The sequence below is a fragment of the Trachemys scripta genome, chromosome 9 (assembly GCF_013100865.1).
Source record: "Trachemys scripta elegans isolate TJP31775 chromosome 9, CAS_Tse_1.0, whole genome shotgun sequence".
In the NCBI taxonomy this organism is placed as follows: Eukaryota; Metazoa; Chordata; order Testudines; family Emydidae; genus Trachemys; species Trachemys scripta.
This window is the reverse complement of record NC_048306.1, coordinates 18,878,978-18,897,069: the sequence shown is the minus strand read 5'-3', so window position 1 is coordinate 18,897,069 and position 18,092 is coordinate 18,878,978.

Sequence of the window (18,092 nt, the reverse complement as noted above, 5' to 3'; positions counted from 1 at the left end):
CCCACCCCCATCCCGATTTTTCACGCTTGCTGTCTGGTCACCCTACCAGTGACGCCCGGTGACAAATGGTCATGGTCCATCACACACGTTACCCACAAACAGATGCATGCACATGGCCCCCAGTGTAACCCCTGCCCATCACGTGTAAACCCTGACATAAAGGTAAGCAAAGCCATACTCAGCCTGCCCTCAGAGCCAGGTGTTCCTTTACTGCTAAGCACAGAGTTGCTGTTTGGTGGTGTTTTCACCCAGCAATGTTGAGATTAGCTAAATATGCTTTTCCCAAGAGACAGGAGCTAGGCTGGGGACTGGAGAAGGGACAAGGAAGGTTGCATGCAATGATCTAAGTTTACATCTAGTTTGCTATTTTAATTTTAATTAATTATTTTTATCACAAGGATTCCTGACCAACTGTGGCATCTAGACACACTCTACATAGCTTAGATAAAAAGCAGATATTTCTTCTGTGCTGTGCTCCCCTGCCCTCAATGTCAATGAAACAAACCACCCTGGAAAGACCGGAAATGGGGAATACCCAATCATTCCCAAACAAAGCTGTGGTTAGTGGAGACCTGGGCAAAGACTTGTCTCTTCCTATGTGCTTTAAGGGCCCAACTACACTCTTATACATGGTTTTACATTTATATAGGTAACTCTTTCTTTTCAAAGATTTTAGCAAACATTCAAAAAGTTCACAAAATCAGTGTTTCTGATTAATTTCACTGTGCAGAAATGGGAGACAGAAACAAAGTCCAGACAACTCAAATTTGGATAATTAGCCTTCAGATAATCGTGGTTTATTTGTAGGTGTTACTGCAGCACCTATCCCTGTGACATCTGGCACAAATAACTATAAAACCTACTCCTTTGACAGGGTTAAAATGCAGTTCATTTTTGCAACTTTTGTTGTCCCTGCAGAGTTAACTCAGGCTCTTAATCAGCTGTTGCCCATAATCTCACCCTCAAGTCCCCCCCTCCCCTTCAAAATCCTCTGACCTGAGTTTAGTGATGCTTTAAACCCAATTTAGCTGGGTGTTAGAGCTCAGGTGCCACTTTTACTTGGCCTGGTAACCCTCCCAGTTTATAGTGCAGAAGTACTGTACTTCATGTCCCCCGCCCCATTGCCTAGAAGGACAGACAAGTTTTTCCACAATTTACTGGGAAGAGCAGTACCAAGAACCATGGGATATGTCCCCCAAACGCCTAAGGACCCAGGGGTGAGTGCAGCACCAGTGAGGACACATTAGCTCAGGTATGTCTGACTTTGCTGTGTGGCTGCTCACATTTGAGTATGTCTACATGGATGTTGAGCTGGGGGTGTGATTCCTAGCTGGGAATCACCCTCCAGCTCAAAGTGTAGACACCCTTTAATTCTATTGCTCCTGCTCCCACTGGAACTTGCTACTATCTACTTCTTGATTACTTTGTTTCTTTTAATTTCCTTCCTGTTTTTTTTTCCTCTGGAGGTCCCATCTGATACCTGTCTCCAGTTGTCTCTCTTCAGAGCAAACCACCTATTCTCTGTGGAGGAGCTAAACTACCTCACTAGTACAATGTTTCTAAAGGAAAATGCTAACCAAACACATAGTTCATTCAGATGTCGTTCTCCTCCACCATCCAATCAGAAACTTGGGGGTGGAACTGTATACTAAAATAATAGTAATATTATATTTGCATGTATACATAGGAAAGGAAGAGCTTTTAATAGATACATTCTGGTGAGCATCGATTTCTCAAAACCAGGTGAATTCCTCCCTTCTCTGTCAGTGGATGAAAGAGTTTGGTGCAGTGACGGTTGTAAGAGCCCACGGGAACAAACCAACACCAGGAAAGGTTCTTAGTGGAGCAGTTTCTGAGACTTGTTGTGTATGAAGAAAATCCAGAGTATCTAGAAGAGTAAGATAATGCATATTAGAAGTGTAGTTTTAGTAGAGATATGAAAGTAAAATAAGTAAGTTAAGTACAGATAAGAAAATAAGCAGAATGACCATAGTTTCCCTTCAGTAGCATTCACTGCCTTCCTTGACACCTTCTCAGAGCAGTGGGTCTTGTCTGCAGGTCTCTGCTATCTGTTCTCTTCTGATACCCTTTGAGTGAACCCGCAACTTCAGCCCTTTATATTTGTCCTAAGGCATTTACAATATGGCCAACCCTGTTAAAAAATGAGTCAAGCTCCTCAAAATCATGATATTGACTTAAAAATCACAGTTTCTTTTTAATCATACATTTTTGTTTTCTTTTTCTTTGTGTAGTGATTTTTGAGCCTTCAAAGTGTTCTTGGGCCACATTTTCAAGCTCTTCTCTTCAAAATAAATAAAATTACTTCATTTTAAAATGAAAACTGAGATTCTTTTGCAATGTCTTATTCCAGTAGCTGGGGCTTTAAGAAAAACACCAAATATTGTGAGACTTGCACTAAAACCACAAGAATTGGCAACAATCCCTTTAGCTGACCTCTGTCTTTCTGGCCCCTCCTTTTTTCTTTTCTTTTTTTATTTTTTGTAACAGCCATTATTGTTTCTCTGGGGCTTCACCCGCTACCTGAAGGTCAAATAAAGCAAAGCCTTTCACCAATACCAAAACAGCACACACTTAAAACTATCATGATATGGGACACAGAAGGAAAAGAGACATATGTGGTTTCAATTCTTGGGTTTATATTTTATTTAGAATCCTGTAAGCATAAATAACTCTGGCTCCCTATGTGGTCTTGCAGATAGAGAGCATTAACTAAAAATAAATCCCAGAAATTATGCATGTTCTCCTAGTGTCTGGTAACCCTTTGTTGACTTCAAAAAAATCCTATGCACAAAGGAGACATAACAGATTTTAAATGCTTCAGGTTATAAAAGGCAAACCTTTCAGAAGAGCCAAGAATTGCACGTTACCTTGACATGTAACTCTGCGAAGAGCTTAAAAATTAACAGCAATGAGACAGAAAGCATTGCCTAGTGGAGTGAGCACCAGGCTAGGATCCATTGTGCTCCTGAGTTTTAATCTTGCCTTTATCACTGACAGGCTATTGCATCTTGGGCAAACTATTTACCTTTTCTGTGTCTTCCCCTGAAAAATGGGATTACTTCTACTTACCTATGTATGCTTGCAGGGGGGCGAGGGGGAGGAAGAGAGGTGTGAGGATTAACAAATCAAAGGGAAATTAAATAATTTTAAAAGGAAAAATAACTGTAAAAGGGTTTTTCTGCTCTCACCCCTCTGGCCCCGGCTGATGTTTAGAAGGGCCCCTTGGAAGGTTTGTGATTATCATCACCAGCCATGGTCAGAGTTACACATCTGCTTTTCTGTCTAATCACTTTCCTGCCTTCAGTTTCAGCTTTGCCTCTGCTTTTTTACCATCCTCTTGCAAGGCCTGTGGAAAAGCATATTTCCTGCTGGCCTCATAGAATACAATCCTATGAGAACCAAGAAGTGGGATTAGAGAGGTGTTGGGATGGGAGATGAGTCCACATGACAGACTTTTTCTTACAAAGTGACCTGCAGTACAAACCAGCAGGCAAACTTGTGCGCAACTGTGCTTTGCATTGTCACAAGGTGACAGCTTGACTGGCCCTTTTCCCACCTGTGACTCGTCTGCCTCCCCAGGTGCAGGAAATTAGAGTAGCTCTATGACTGGGAGGTTATATGGGTAAATTAGTTCAGGCCTGGTAATAAAAGGGAAGCTTCCAGAAAGGGAGATGAGGCCTGTTTTGCTTTATAGAGTTGAAAGGGGCTAGCTTTGATGGAGCTGTGTAAAGGCTGCAGCTGGCCTGAATGATCAGTACAGAGCCCAAAAGGAGAACTGTGGCATTTCTGACTTAAGAAGGGAAAAACCTATGTGAGTTAAGAGTGCAGCAGATCATAGGAGGAGGGCTATAGGATCCTGGGAACAAGGGCTGGACTTGGGGAGTGAAGGAGTGGTTTGATTTGCTGTTAGAGACTTAATAAATAAAACCTTACAAAGCAGAAATCTTAGTTTACAGTATTCTTGTCTGTGGGTGACTTCTTACAAGGGCCCTAGATGGAGCTAAAGCCAGTATCAGCAGGGCCATGTTGTGCCACAAGGGGGTGCTCTGAGAGGACTATCTTACACATACGGTATATGGGTAGGGCTTCTATTATATTTGCTTCTACTATAGTATATGCTTTAGAAATCACTCCCTTGTAGTCTGCATTACTGCTTTGTGTAGATGAGCCTTAGGTACAAGTAACCGTTGCTGGTTTTTATTGGATAAACTCCAGTTTATTTTTTTTAAGTGGGGGTATTTTATTGGTGTTCATAAAAACTGAAAATCAGAAGCCCTATTTATGGGACAGTGCAAATCTGATACTGTCTTCCTGTGGCAAGAGCGAGGTCATTGTGTTAGTGGAGGAAGTGCAATGGGCCATACACAAAGTGCTGTCAAAGCACAAAGGAAACTTACTAATAAACAGAGGGAAAATAGTTTTCCCCTCTGTCTTTCAAATTATAGTCCTTTTCGGAGTTAACTTGTAACAATATCAAAATGGTCAGATTTAAATGAGATTTTCAAGATAACCACATCCCTTTACTGTTTATACAGTACTGTACAGAGCATTAGATTTCCATATGTGCTAAGCAGTCTCCTAATTAAAACCTTCCTGAAAAGCAGTAATATTATCATATGAGCACAGAACATGGGAATGTTTTCAAAAAGTTTTACAGTGTCTTAATTTTGTTTTGTAGGGCTCTGAAGAGCAGCGCCCATGACGCAAACATCCCACTCTATGTACCCCGTTCCAGTACAACCTGTGCTGATGATGCGTCAGTCACTGTAGATAAGCATGAGTTAGCACATGGAATGCTAACCGAGTACAGCTAGCATCTGAGAATGTGGTAAAATTTTTGTTTCCTCATATCTTACTTTTATAGGGATTGAGCTTGTAACATTTATTCATGTGTCAAATGCCATTGAAATCAATGGGACTACTTACATAAGCAAGGATAGCAGGAGTGTTTATTGAGAAAACTATAAATAATCATTTTAAAACTATGATGAAAATTATTTTTATCCTATTTACATGGCAATTCTACTGCTGAGAGGAGCAATATTAACTGAAAACTGAGTACAGTGGGGCTAGTCATATGCATAAGCTTTTGCAGGATGAGAATCCTGGCACTTTAAAATTGCTTTTGTTAGGAGATTTCCTGCCTGTACGAATGGGTGACTTCCATTGAATGTCCCCAAGTTCCTCTAGTTATGACTCTTACTTCCTGCAGGGCAGGAGGAATTCTATCTACCTTAGGATTTTTTACTGCCATCCATCATTGTAGCATCAGAGTGATTTCCACATAAAATCAGTGAAGACCTAATGGACTTCATGAAGTCTTTGGCACCTCTCCCTTGTTGGGGGTCAAAATTCTTCTTGGGTAGTGTGTTTTTTTTTTTTAAATTTTTTTATTCAAACGAAAACCCTATATCTAATACATATATACAAGTCTCAACCCTTGTAGCAAAGAATAATCCTTTATTGGCCACAGAAACTGAACCACAAATACACTATCTTAAGCCTAATGCAATATACAGTTGTACATGTGAGAAGGAACTATCAAAAATAAGCACTAATCCTATTTATTTCCTGTGTTAGTTAATATGACAAGGTCACACACAACAACTAGTTTTTTAGGAAGATGCACAAAAGATTTAGTGAATCTGATTATACAACTGTTTGTCATGTTGATGGTTCATTGGCAATAATAATTAATGCCCTATTGCTTTAATTTAGCACAAGCCAAACTGCAAATTGTTTAACTTAAATAAAGCAGACTGTACCGATTAATGGATATTTAGGAAGGTTGTATTTGAATGTAGTATATATTATGATGTGATATAATATTGCCATGGATGTGGGGAAGCCAGAGTTTTGGTTGAATGTTAATACTCCGGATTTACACAGGTGTGATTGAGATCAGATTCTGCCTCGGAGTCAGTAAGTCTCTAAATCATTTTCAGAATACATAAGTGATATTTTTAAAAAACAAAACAAAAACAACCTTTCAATAGAATATTCTAATAGTTCTGAAATATCATATAAAGGTAGGTGGGGGAAAGTCTTTTCTAAAATAAAGGTACAGACACGAAGCCACTCCAATACATTAGTAAGCAGAAACAAAATATTGATACTCAGTCTTGTTAGTTGCCTCCTAAAACTTCATATCAGTAGATTAAAATGCATATTCAGAAAAATTGAGTTTTCACTAGTCTCAGACTGTCTATTATTCAGATGACTGGTAGTGCTGAGGTTTGGGGTACGTGCTGTTGGTGTTGTGGGAATGAATACAGTCCTCCTTCCTTATTATCAAAGATTGCTTTGGCCATCTGTGTGTCCATGTCCCAAAAAGCTATAGCGTATGCTCATCCAGATATCATTTTATGCTGTATTCTAAAACCTTCTGAATGATACCTGTCGGTGTTCTATATTTGGCTTGAATTGTGACTCCCCTAGGGCTTCTCAGGAGTGTGCCATGTTAAGTAAGAATAAATATTACACATTGCTAAAGAAAAAACTAGTAGGTTGACCTCTTGGTAAGCCCCATATGTGTTATGAGTTTTGAACTAACTTTGATCCCAAATGTACATAACTTTTATTCCATTGTAGTTATTAACCAAAGCTCTGTTATCAAAACATGTTTCAAAGTTAGGAAAGCACAGCAGAATTCTTCCCATATAAAATGGGCCTGATACTTTTTTTGATGCTAATCACCTTCATTTTCTATGTGTGTTGCGTGTACTCAGCACCTTGCAAGACCTGACCTTACATCACCAGCCTGTCAAAGATAATCTGTTTTCAATGTATTTAATCTAAAACATCCAAGATTGATGGCCTATCACCAGGGAGCCCTTACTACTCTGGAGTGCATTTAATAGTCTATGTATGAAATATTGCGTGCAGGAAGGAAATTGAAAGGGGGGGAAAAATCTGCATACTTATCTAACTGTAAACATATTACAAATTAAAAGTATTATAAATAAATGAAAATAGGTGGGTACATTTCCATGGAGAGCTTTACATCAGAAAACAGGTACAAATCCTTTCCTTCTTGTACAGGGCCCCAAAAGCAGTGGGAATGCTGTGCGGGGAGAAGAGGATGGGAGAAGGTGCATGAGGGAACTGGGCAGTGGCAGAGGGATAGTGCATCGATTGGATTAATCCTCCACATAAGGAGGGGATTTAGATAGTGTGACCACTACTATAGTCCACAGTGTTGCCAACTCATGACTTTTACAGTGAGACTTGCAATATTTGGTGTCTGTGTTATATCCCCAGCTCCTGGATTCATGTGAGAATTATTTTTTTAAAGTTGGTTTCTAGCCCTTATGGCTGCAGAGAAAGGCTTGAAAATGTGATATGATTTTTAGTGATTTTTTTTTTCTGAGGCCTGTCTCATGACTCTTGAATGCCTGGGGCTGAGTCCATGGGCTGAAGTATAATCCATAGTACAGCACAGCTGTGCTGGTGCTCTGTGCCCTGACAATGGATTGGGGTATTCCCCGTTATTCTGACTTGGCTCATGTGAACAGAAGTTGGTATTTAGCCTATATTTGGTCAGATCCTCAACTAATGTATATGGGTGTAACTCCACTGACTGCGATGGAGCTATGCTGATTTATACCAGCTGAGAATCTGGTTTGCTGCATACACATGATGCTTAGTTTCCTCTCAAACATGTAGATAAAAATGCTGTATTACAGAAATGGAAAATGGGCCTCAAATAAACCAAGAGAAAACAATAACTTACAGTCAGTGTAAGAGACATGCATAAAATTGAAAAGGAAACAAAATAGTTTGGATAGTGGACAAAATACAGGCCTCTGCAAAGGGCTGAAAGGGAGTCTGTAACATAAGGAGAGCTATCCTGGCTGTGAAGGTTCAATATGGCTGGCGTTTCCTGGCAACCAGTCTCTTGCATATCCTCTAGGGAACCTCAGCTGGTGACACTTTGGCACTGTTTCTTGCTCTCTGTGAAATGATATTCCTGTATCCCAGCTACCAGAAAATACATCAGCAGCAATCCACCATGTGAGTCCAATACCAGTTCAGATTTTCACACAATCCCTTGGATATACCTATTTTATTTTAAATTAATTTTCATCCAGGCAAATCACATTCACTGAAATCTCTGTGCTTTATTCTCCAAAGGCAGCTGTGTTAGTATAAGTGTAATCAGACCCTGAGGTGGTATATGTGCATTTTCACAGGCACAAAGACCTGCTTTACATCTAAAATATTCTGTTCCTCCTTTCAATATAACCCTACCAATAGAGATGTATAGACATCACCACTGTTGGCTATACAATGTACATGCAGTGTGGGAATAGCTTAAGCATCTAGTTAACTAAAAGCGCTGCTAAACGCCTGAGGAGGAAACTGAAAAAGCAGCAAAGCACTGAACAAGTATGATACATTGTGTAGCCAATAGAGGGCAGTACTGCACATTCAGACAGACATTACACCAGGCTCAAAAGGCATCAAATAGACTAATTTTTACTCTTTTCAGTCCCTTTCATTAGCTGTCATCCATTTGTTATTTCCAAGCTCATTGTAAAAACAAAATGTAGAGAGAATCTGAATGTGTTTTACATTCATTTCACAGTGGATGGACAGTGTGATGGGTTGTACCTGGCCTTTGTGGTTCCCGACAGGAGGTTCTGTGGTCCTACTACATCCTGCCCCAGCAAAGGTGGGTCCTCCAGGCCAGCTAGGGAGGTCTCATGGAAGCAGCCAATCAGCAGCCCAGCAGGCTCAGATAAAAGGAGCTGCATGGTTTTAGCAGGGCACTTCTGGGCTGGGACCAAAGAGGCAAGGAAAGGGGCTTCTCTCTGGCCACAGAAGCTTGACTGGCTGCATTTGCTTAAGTTGGGGGAGAGAGGACCTGAGAACTTTAACCGTAAGGTCAGGGGTGAAGATAAAGGGGCCAGTTGGGAAGAGGTCCAGGGAAACAGCAGCAACTAATTGAAGTGAGTGATATGTAGCGGGTGTTGGAACCTGGAATAATGAGTGGGGCTGGGTTCCCTCATCAGCAAAGTGGTGTAACCTCTGAGCAGGGGACAAGGCTCCTTTAAAAGCCTGAGCAAAGAGCTGAATTTAAAGGGTCCAGAGTCGGGGCTGAAGACCCTGGTGAGGACAGATAGTAGAGTCCAACAAAAACTGTCTATCTTGGAAGGGGTTCATTTTGACTGTAACCAGGCTAGAGGAGTGAGCCACCGAAGACCTGCCAACCAAGTTCAACAGCCTGCTGCTGCAAGAGGCACCAGGGGATAAGAAAAGGACTGCCATGCCACACCCAGCCACTGGGAGGTGCTCAAGAAAGTTACAGACGGATATAGGGATCTGCATGAGACTTCGGGAATTGTGCTATGTTCAGACTGACAGCTTGTCTGGTCACAGCAAAAACTGCCTGAGGGATGTACACCTCCTCCTCTACGTGACATCTAAGGTGGACATTAATTATTTTGAACTCTGCTTATCCTCTTCTTTTAATTTTTAAATTGGGCTTGAACCTGATACTGTGTTTTCTTTTAGTAAATATAATTCTTATGAAAAGTCCCAGTCTCGTGGCATTGAGGAATTTAAGTTCATTTTATCTACAGAACAAGTACCGCACAGGTATTGGTGGCACCAGCTCCCCCATAACTGCCTTTTCCTCGCTGAGATGAGAGGAGAGCTTGGTGGGCCTGTCCATTCATTCCTAGGCCTATAAAGTTGCCACCAAGGGTGCCAATAGCAATGACAGCTTTGTGATGTATTTATCTGTCCAGGTGGGGTCTGACCTGTAACCACTAACTCTTCCACAAAGGCAGTCTAACATCAATAGAAAGTGGTGATTTTTGGTACTTCTGAGCCTCACTCAGGCATCTCAAACTGAGAATCTTCGAACTATCCAGTCTGTGCCAGCGCTCTTTTTTTATATATATGTTTAGAGATTCTGATCCAAACAGAATCTGTGCTAAAAAATATTTCTACTCACTTCTTGTGTTTCTTTAAATTTTAATAATTTTCATCACCAGCAATGTCAAAAATATCAGTTATGTGGAGGCAAACCAGATGGTGGATAGCGCAACATAAATTTCACATAAATAGGGAATGATGAAGTTTTGAGCTGTAGGCAGGTTTTTTTTTTTTGTTTTTTTTTGGAAGAGGAAGGAGAAATAATCCAGATAAGTCCATTTATACATGTAATGAATTTGGAAAGCTCTGTGTGTACTTTACAAATATGGTGTTCTCTCTCAATCAGAAATCAGCAAATGTGTTGCAATTCCAGACAGTCAGCTGTCTAATGATCAGTCTTGCTAGAATTCACTCAAACATATAGGGTCAAATTCAGACAGGGTGTAGCTTAACCAGTTTAGATCTAAAACAGAAGTCTGTTATATTTGGGAGAGTGATTACTGCTAGATGTGCTAATGTCAAAACAAGACTATTTTGCATTACTCTTTCCCCAGAGTGAACATTGCTGAACTCACAGTTGTCCTGTTTGTCTCAGCCTAAAACAAACATGGCTGCCTATTTACCTACACTTCCAACTACAGTAACTTAACTTCTCGCTTTCAGTGTGGAAAAAACCATTGTTCTTGTCACAGTACCACATTTAAAATACTGATCAACTGTGGAAATATTGTATGGTCATGCCAAGTAAAGGGAAATTGCCACCAACTGAAGCTTAGTTATTTGATTTTTAAGTGAGCTGCAGTCTGTGTGAAAATAATGGATTGACAGATGTGGATAGACTTAGGTGTTTAATCTATGCAAAGGTACAGCCTGGGCAGTAGGAGTAGAAATGGGAGTGTGCCTCAGCTGTACTCCAGAGGGACTACCAATAGGAGTGACCGGATTCTCCATTCCTTGTGGTGTTATCAGTCCTTGGCTACTTTGCAGAGACAATGCCACTACATTTGGCTTTGGGAAATAGACATTTGTCCACTAGGAACTGGTCTGAGATCACCATCACACAGACCATTGAACAAGGATCAGATTCTAACAACTTTAGATCACTATCAGCCAGATCTCAAATTGATGCAGCCGCCTCTGTGAAATGATCCATGTCCAATTACTAGTCCCCTGGTCAGTTGCTGATTCCCTGTAAGTTCTGTATGTGGTAAGGGAGAGGCATCATACAGAGGATACATCTGTAGGTGCCTGCTGAAGAGGAGTTCTGATGAAGACACTGTTGGCACAGTTACTAGTAAGTTCATTTTTTTTAACGGTGACTTTTTTGATGTCAAAGAAATTATTTGTATGTAAAATCACAAGAAAACTGCCTAACCTCGTCTCAGAGCAGACGGTGTTACATTTCTTTATTTCTCTAGGGCACTAAGTCTCATGGCTCTGTCACGATGCATAAAATGGTTCCATTTCGATTCTCTTTATCTGAATCTTCCTTTTATTTAAAAGGTGGAAGATTGATGAAGGTGCATATAAAAGTCCTGCCTGGTGCTGCAGCTGATAGTGTGCAGAGTTCAGCTGGGGATATATTTCAGGTCCCTTATTGTTTTCTGTTTATACACAACCTGCCCCCAGGTGCTAATTAGCTACAAGAACTGCATATACAAACAATATTGTTGTGTTTTTTCTATACAAATACATTTGTGGTCAAGGTGAATATTACCGGGTTACTTGTTGTTTCCAGATATCTAGGACAGTAACAGCATGATTGCAAAGATTTATGAGACAAGTTTTTCATCTTAAACTAAGTTCTACTTTATTTAGGCTTGGACTATAGGTATTGAAGGTTAATTCCTTGATAACAAGTATCAGGGGGTAGCCGTGTTAGTCTGTATCTACAAAAACAACAAGGAGTCTGGTGGCACCTTAAAGACTAACAGATTTATTTGGGCATAAGCTTTCGTGAGTAAAAACCTCACTTCTTCGGATGCATCCTTGATAACAGTCATTCTTGATACTATGCCAGATGCAATAAATAAGTTTCAATATTGGTACCGTACGTTATCTTCTTTCAGTAGAACATGACCACACATAGCATTTGCTTAGATTAAACAGGGGTGGTCTTCGTCAACAACCATATTCAGTTGGCTTTTGGCTTGATTCTATATTGTGTATATTGGAGCATACTCCCGCATAGTCTGCATTGATTAGATCACACAGACAAATAGGATTTGGAGCATGTGAAAAGTTTCCCCAGGGATGTTAGCTCTAGGACACAGAGGAACACAGGAATATTGGAACAGACCAATGGTGGTCCTAGTCCAGTATGGTGCTTCTGAGGATAGCCATTGACAGGATTGTATTTTCTTCAGGACATCTTATTTTTCTTGGTAGAAGACAAGATTGCTTACTTCCTGTTGAACTATTAGCCTAAAAACATAGAGGGATCAAGTTTTAAGGAGAGTTGTAGATACTTAAGTAACAATGATATACTGATTTCAAGCTGAACACTGCGCTTCAAAAGCGGCTATGATAAAAGGAACCATAGAGTTGTCTCTGTGGGTTTATCTAGCACAAATGAACACCAATTACAGTGTATTCTTTCCACTGGGGCTTAGTCCATCATTTTGTCTAATTATGGTATGAATCCCACAATGGAAAAATCCCTCATTCTGTAAAGAACTAATTCCGAATAGAAATCCTAAACATCTTAAACAACTCCAATTATAATGCATTTCTTAATACATTAGCCAGTCAGAGAAAGCATATGCCATCCACTCACTACATTAAACTGCTCTGGACATGAGAGGGAGAAACTGCTATCATAGGAGACAAAAGAGAATATCAGATAACTTATTTGACCTCCTCTCAGCCTCACTATGGGTTTTTATTAAGTTTAAGGCCTGGTCTATACTTAGGAGTTTTATCAGCATAGCTACGGCAGTTAGGGTGTGATTTTACTTTTCCCCCCTGACATAGCTGTGTTGGTAAAAGCTCTATCGTAGATGCAGTTATACTAGTATAACTTTACACTGAATTTAACTGACATAACTATTTTGGCTAGAGGTATGACTTTATATAACTGTTGGTAAAAAAAAACACAGTTAAAAGCCCTAATATGGCTGCAGTTACTGTTATAAAGCTGATTTAGACTAGAATAGTTATTCCCCGTTCTGTAGGGAATAGCTGTACTGATGTCAATAGAGTCATATCATAAAACCACATCACAGTCCGTACTACTTAGCACGTTTGTTGCCAGTCCCAACTGAGAGGCAAAGACAGGATGTTCCTGGGCCCTGAATTGCTCTGACCACAGAAGTGTCTCAGCATCGGGATGCGGCAGTAAGGGAGAAGCCCATACTGAACTTGTTCTTTGTAGAAAGGACTTCAGTTCCCATTGCTGCCAATTTAGCAGCTTTCAGCAACATTAAATGCACTTAGTATGCAGCGCAGGCAAACAGTAAAATAAAAATCGACTGGCTGTTAACTTTAGACAGGCAACTATGAAGGCAAACAAGGGCATACACTGAATGTATTCTTAGCCACAACTCCACAGGCCACATTCTTTGCTCTGGGGCTTGTACAGCGCACACTGTGATATCATTGGGAGCCACCCGAGGGCAGAATTTATGTTCTTGCACCTGAAAAGCAGGCATGCTTAAATCTGTTTTGGTGAAGCCAGGCTAGGGGAAGCAAAGCTTAGGGTACATCTACACTACAGGGGGGAGTCGATTTAAGATACGCAAATTCAGCTACGTGAATAGCGTAGCTGAATTCGACGTATCGCAGCCGACATACCCCGTTGTGAGGACGGCGGCAAAATCGACTTCTGCGGCTTTCTGTCGGCGGCGCTTACTACCACCTCCGCTGGTGGAGTAAGAGCGCCGATTCGGGGATCGATTGTCGCGTCCCGATGGGACGCGATAAATCGATCCCCGAGAGGTCGATTCAGGCGGGTAGTATAGACCTAGCCTTAGAATGAAATCAATATTTCCCCTTCTGAAATCAACCATCTCTGCAGGGTCTGTGAGGTTTTGTTTGCTTGCCTCTTTTCTTCATTCCCAGGAGCACGTCTGCATTGCAGACGGTTTACATTTAACATTTTTCTCTCCACATCTATAATATGTCTTCCAACAACGGATATAAAAAAAATGAAGTATGCCTCAAACCACCACTGGGAGGTAGTATCTCCCCCCTTTTACAGATGGGGAGAAAGATGACATAGTAAGTCTGTGACCAAGAGGGGAAGAGAACCCAGATTTCCCGACTGCCAGTCCTGTGCTTCAGACCTCTTCTCTCCAATATCCACCACAGACTTGGTTGGTGCTATTGAGGAGATTGAAAATGACAGTTACATTTCAAATCTGTGCTATGGATTAGTCAAAAGACTGCAACGACTGAAAAGAAAATAAACGAGTAGGGAATACAGCCGCAAGTCTTTCCAAATTCAACTCAGCAGAGGGTGGTTATAGAAAAGAAAGATTAGAGTACTCCTAAAGAACAGGGTAAAAATCGCTTAAGAATGAGATCACTGTACTTAAACATTTTCCTAGACACCAGTGTAGTCAATACAGTGTTCTGTTCTGCGTTTCTAAACTAGCAGCACTTATTAAAGAGACACTGTTAATGTGAAAATTTCCTGAAACCTGTATTCCCATATCTACCTCTCTGGTGAAAGCTAATTATAACTCTTCACTCCTGAGAAAGGCCTCGCTTACTCACAAACACTGAGTGAAGGATCTTCCAGACTTACTAAAGAGAGAAGATAAACAGCCTTCCCAGGAGGTGTACTGCATGTTGTATTTATTTACAGATTTTTTTTTTTTTTTTTTAAAGAAAAGATAATTACTAGCTGAAATGACACCTGACTTACTCCAGGAACAGGCCAGTATAAATAAATACACAGCTCATTTTAGATTAGCAAGCCACCCTGATTTCCACATTTGCCCGTTATGATAATACAAATGATAATCATCACAGTGACAATGTATGGAATCTCCTGGGAGTTGGACAGTAGCTCCCAATGATCCAAGTAGATGGGGATGTTGTTTACTGGGTTTAGCTTTTCTTAGTGGGTGGGGGAGGAAAAGGTAAAAGAACTAGTACACACCTATACATGAGGCTACAAAAAGTAAGCCGTTTTTTTTTGCCTATCTCTCTACCCTTAAATAAAAGACAAACCCAGTAACTGAAAAGTGCCCCTATGAAAGTGGCTCTCAAATTGGTCCCTGAACATGTGGTGATGGCCCATGGAGTGCTGACTGATCACATGGGCCTGGCTCCTCCTCCTTTCATCTTTAAATCACATTCAAAGAAGCCAAAATTATATTAAATATCTTCCTGGTATTAATTTTTCTATGTAAGTGATTATTGCCAGAGCACTGATATGTCAACGCAATTGCGAGGGGAGATGTATTCGAGACAGTCTCTCTCTACATACATACATACATACATACACACATGCATTTATATGTTTATATAAAGGTTTCTGGATAAACCAGGCACCTACTGTAGTTGATCCTAGCCCAAGGGACAGCTCGCTAAAGGGGACTTGTTGAAAATTTGTTGCTCCTGGGAGAAAAGACATCTCAGGCTCTCTGCATTCAGAAGACTTTGACTGGTAATAGGGTATAGTTTCTTATTTGCCTTCTGCAGTAATTTGGTTTGCATATTGCTTGTTTCTCAGATTCCACTGCTAGAGAGGTAACATAAATCTAAGTAACAAATGAGAAATGCCTACAGTCTCTGGAACCACACGTTCCATTCCCAGCTGGGCTGACTCTGTGCTTCATCCTTCCAGAGTAGATATGTTAAGGTCCATGAGCTCTTTGTTGCAACTGCCACTTACGATGGTGATTTCCTTTTGTGATGGAAAAAGGACTGCCAGTGAATAGAGCTATCTAGTCCAAGATTAGTCCCATATTTCACTAGTCTGTTAGGCCAGCCAGTGTTAAAAAAGAAAACGTATTATAATTTCCCAACAGGTATTTATCCTCATCTACTTAGTGGACTATTTCTGGGGAGGGATATACGGTGCAGTTTATGATGAGATAAATATTGCGCAAAGCTAAGCACTAAGGAAAAAAACAGTAGCACATTTAGGCATACAATGAATTCTCATTAAAATTCTGAGTTTTGAGCCTTATTAATTGAATTGACTCCCATTGATTTTATAGGGCACTTACTATGCTCTGTAAGTTTCACATCTGTCTTTTTATATTCAGCACAAATATACATACTAAAAAAGCTTTGGTTTGGTCCCTGTTTTGTTTCTGGCTTTCTTTCTTTGTGACCGAGGAAAAGGACATCTGGGCTCTAGCTTTGTCTTCTTAGATTACACGTGTGTATCTTGTGCTCTGCGATGAATCATTCCGATGACCTATCATGCATGTCTTGCCAGCAGTCTGTGTTGAGTTAGTAAAGCACATAGCCTACAGGAGGAAGCTAGATGTTGCACATCTTGGAACACAAATGTCCACAGAGATGCCCCTTTTTTGTGCAACCATCACTGTCCATATTACTAGTCTGTCTCTTTTACCTGGTGTTTCTTCTACACAAGTGTAGAATCCACACTCTGACCCAGAAGGCTTGGTTGTCAATGTGTGCGTATCGCAATGATGGCTGCTCCTTAGTGGGTGATCTTGGGCAAGTCACATCTGAGAGCTTCCGTTTCCCCAACGGGGAAAAAAGGGGCAACGATGTTGAACTATTAAAGCTCCTCAATAGCCAGAGTGGTAATAGAGCTCAAGGATTAGTCTCCAGGCCCTCGGCCTAACACATGAACTCTCCCTGAAGTAGCTTGTCTCAGAATTGAGTGAAAAGACTTTTCAAACACCACAAGAGTGAATCTAAGTTTGTTCAAAATTTTCAATGAAAACTGAATTTTCAGAAATGGTTTATATTTTGGGGTTGGTTCACGGACTCTAAACCAGACAAAAGTCATCAGGGAGGAAAAATCCCATCTTGCAATTATTATTTTTTAACAATCTCCTAGCCGTAGTAACCACACACTTAACCAGTACATTACATACACACCGTTTTCTGATTGTTTTGTTGCAAATAACTTCATTCTGGATCCAGAGGCTGGTGGTAAGGTTGGGAAATGTTGAATCAGGTTGTAAGTTGATGGAGTTACCAGCAGAAGTGAAACAAAGGCAAAGCAGTCTTGGCCTTCTGATCCTGGCCAGCCTCTTTCTCCGATTATGGCTCTTCTAGTTGCAGATCTGTGTGTGTGGAGAGTCTGTCTCTGCTGTGCTTATCTGCCAGCTGTCATTTCAGTGTTGCTTCTACAGCAGAACTGCGAAGAGCTTTGAAATTCAGTAAATGCTATAATAGTACATCAATGAAAACGAGGCATGTTTAGAACTCTCATTTTCTTCCTTTTCATATCTATGTATTTAACAGCAACAGCGCAAAAAAAAAAAAAGTTTCTTTTCTTTTGCATGGTTGTGAAAATAACCTTTCCAACATGAGCCAAGTGAAACCCAATGTAGTGTTGTCTTCATGGATTCACAGACTGGCAGGTTCAGTGCATGTAGGGCTGCTCAGAATTTTTCAAAGCTGCAGTAGGGTGAAAAAATCTGTGAGCAACTGTGAAACTCACATTAGTTTCACCCTTGTTGCCAGTTGGGGTGGGGAGGAAATTCCCCTTGCTGCCAGTCTCTGTATAGCAGCAGTCCATCAATGACCCAAATGGGAGCTTTCTGTGCATTTAAATGTGCTTCAGCATCAGACAAACTGGACGTATGTTGACAGAACAATGTTTTGTTTTTTGTTTCGGTTTGCAATCAACTTGAATTAGTTTGAATTAAAGTTGCTAAGGGATTAGAAACTACAGTATGTCTTAACTATAGGTATGTCTTATTTGCTTGATTGGCACCCGTGTTTGCCTACCCTGGGTCTAAGCAGCCACACTACAAAGTGGCACTAAAGTTACTGTGTCCTCACTGGTGCTCCACTCACCTGGGTCTTCCTAAGACTTCTGGGGGCATATTTCATGAACCATGCACTAGACTAAGCAGCCCTATGATTCTTTCCCAATGAATTGTGGAAGAACTTGCCTGTCTCTCTGGGCACCAGGGGGAATTGTGGGAAGGCATTGGAGGACTTTTGGCTCTCAAGTAATCTAGCCTGTGTTCTCGCTGCCAAGTGTGTGTGGTGACACTCAGGCTTTAGCCTATGGCCATAGACAAGCT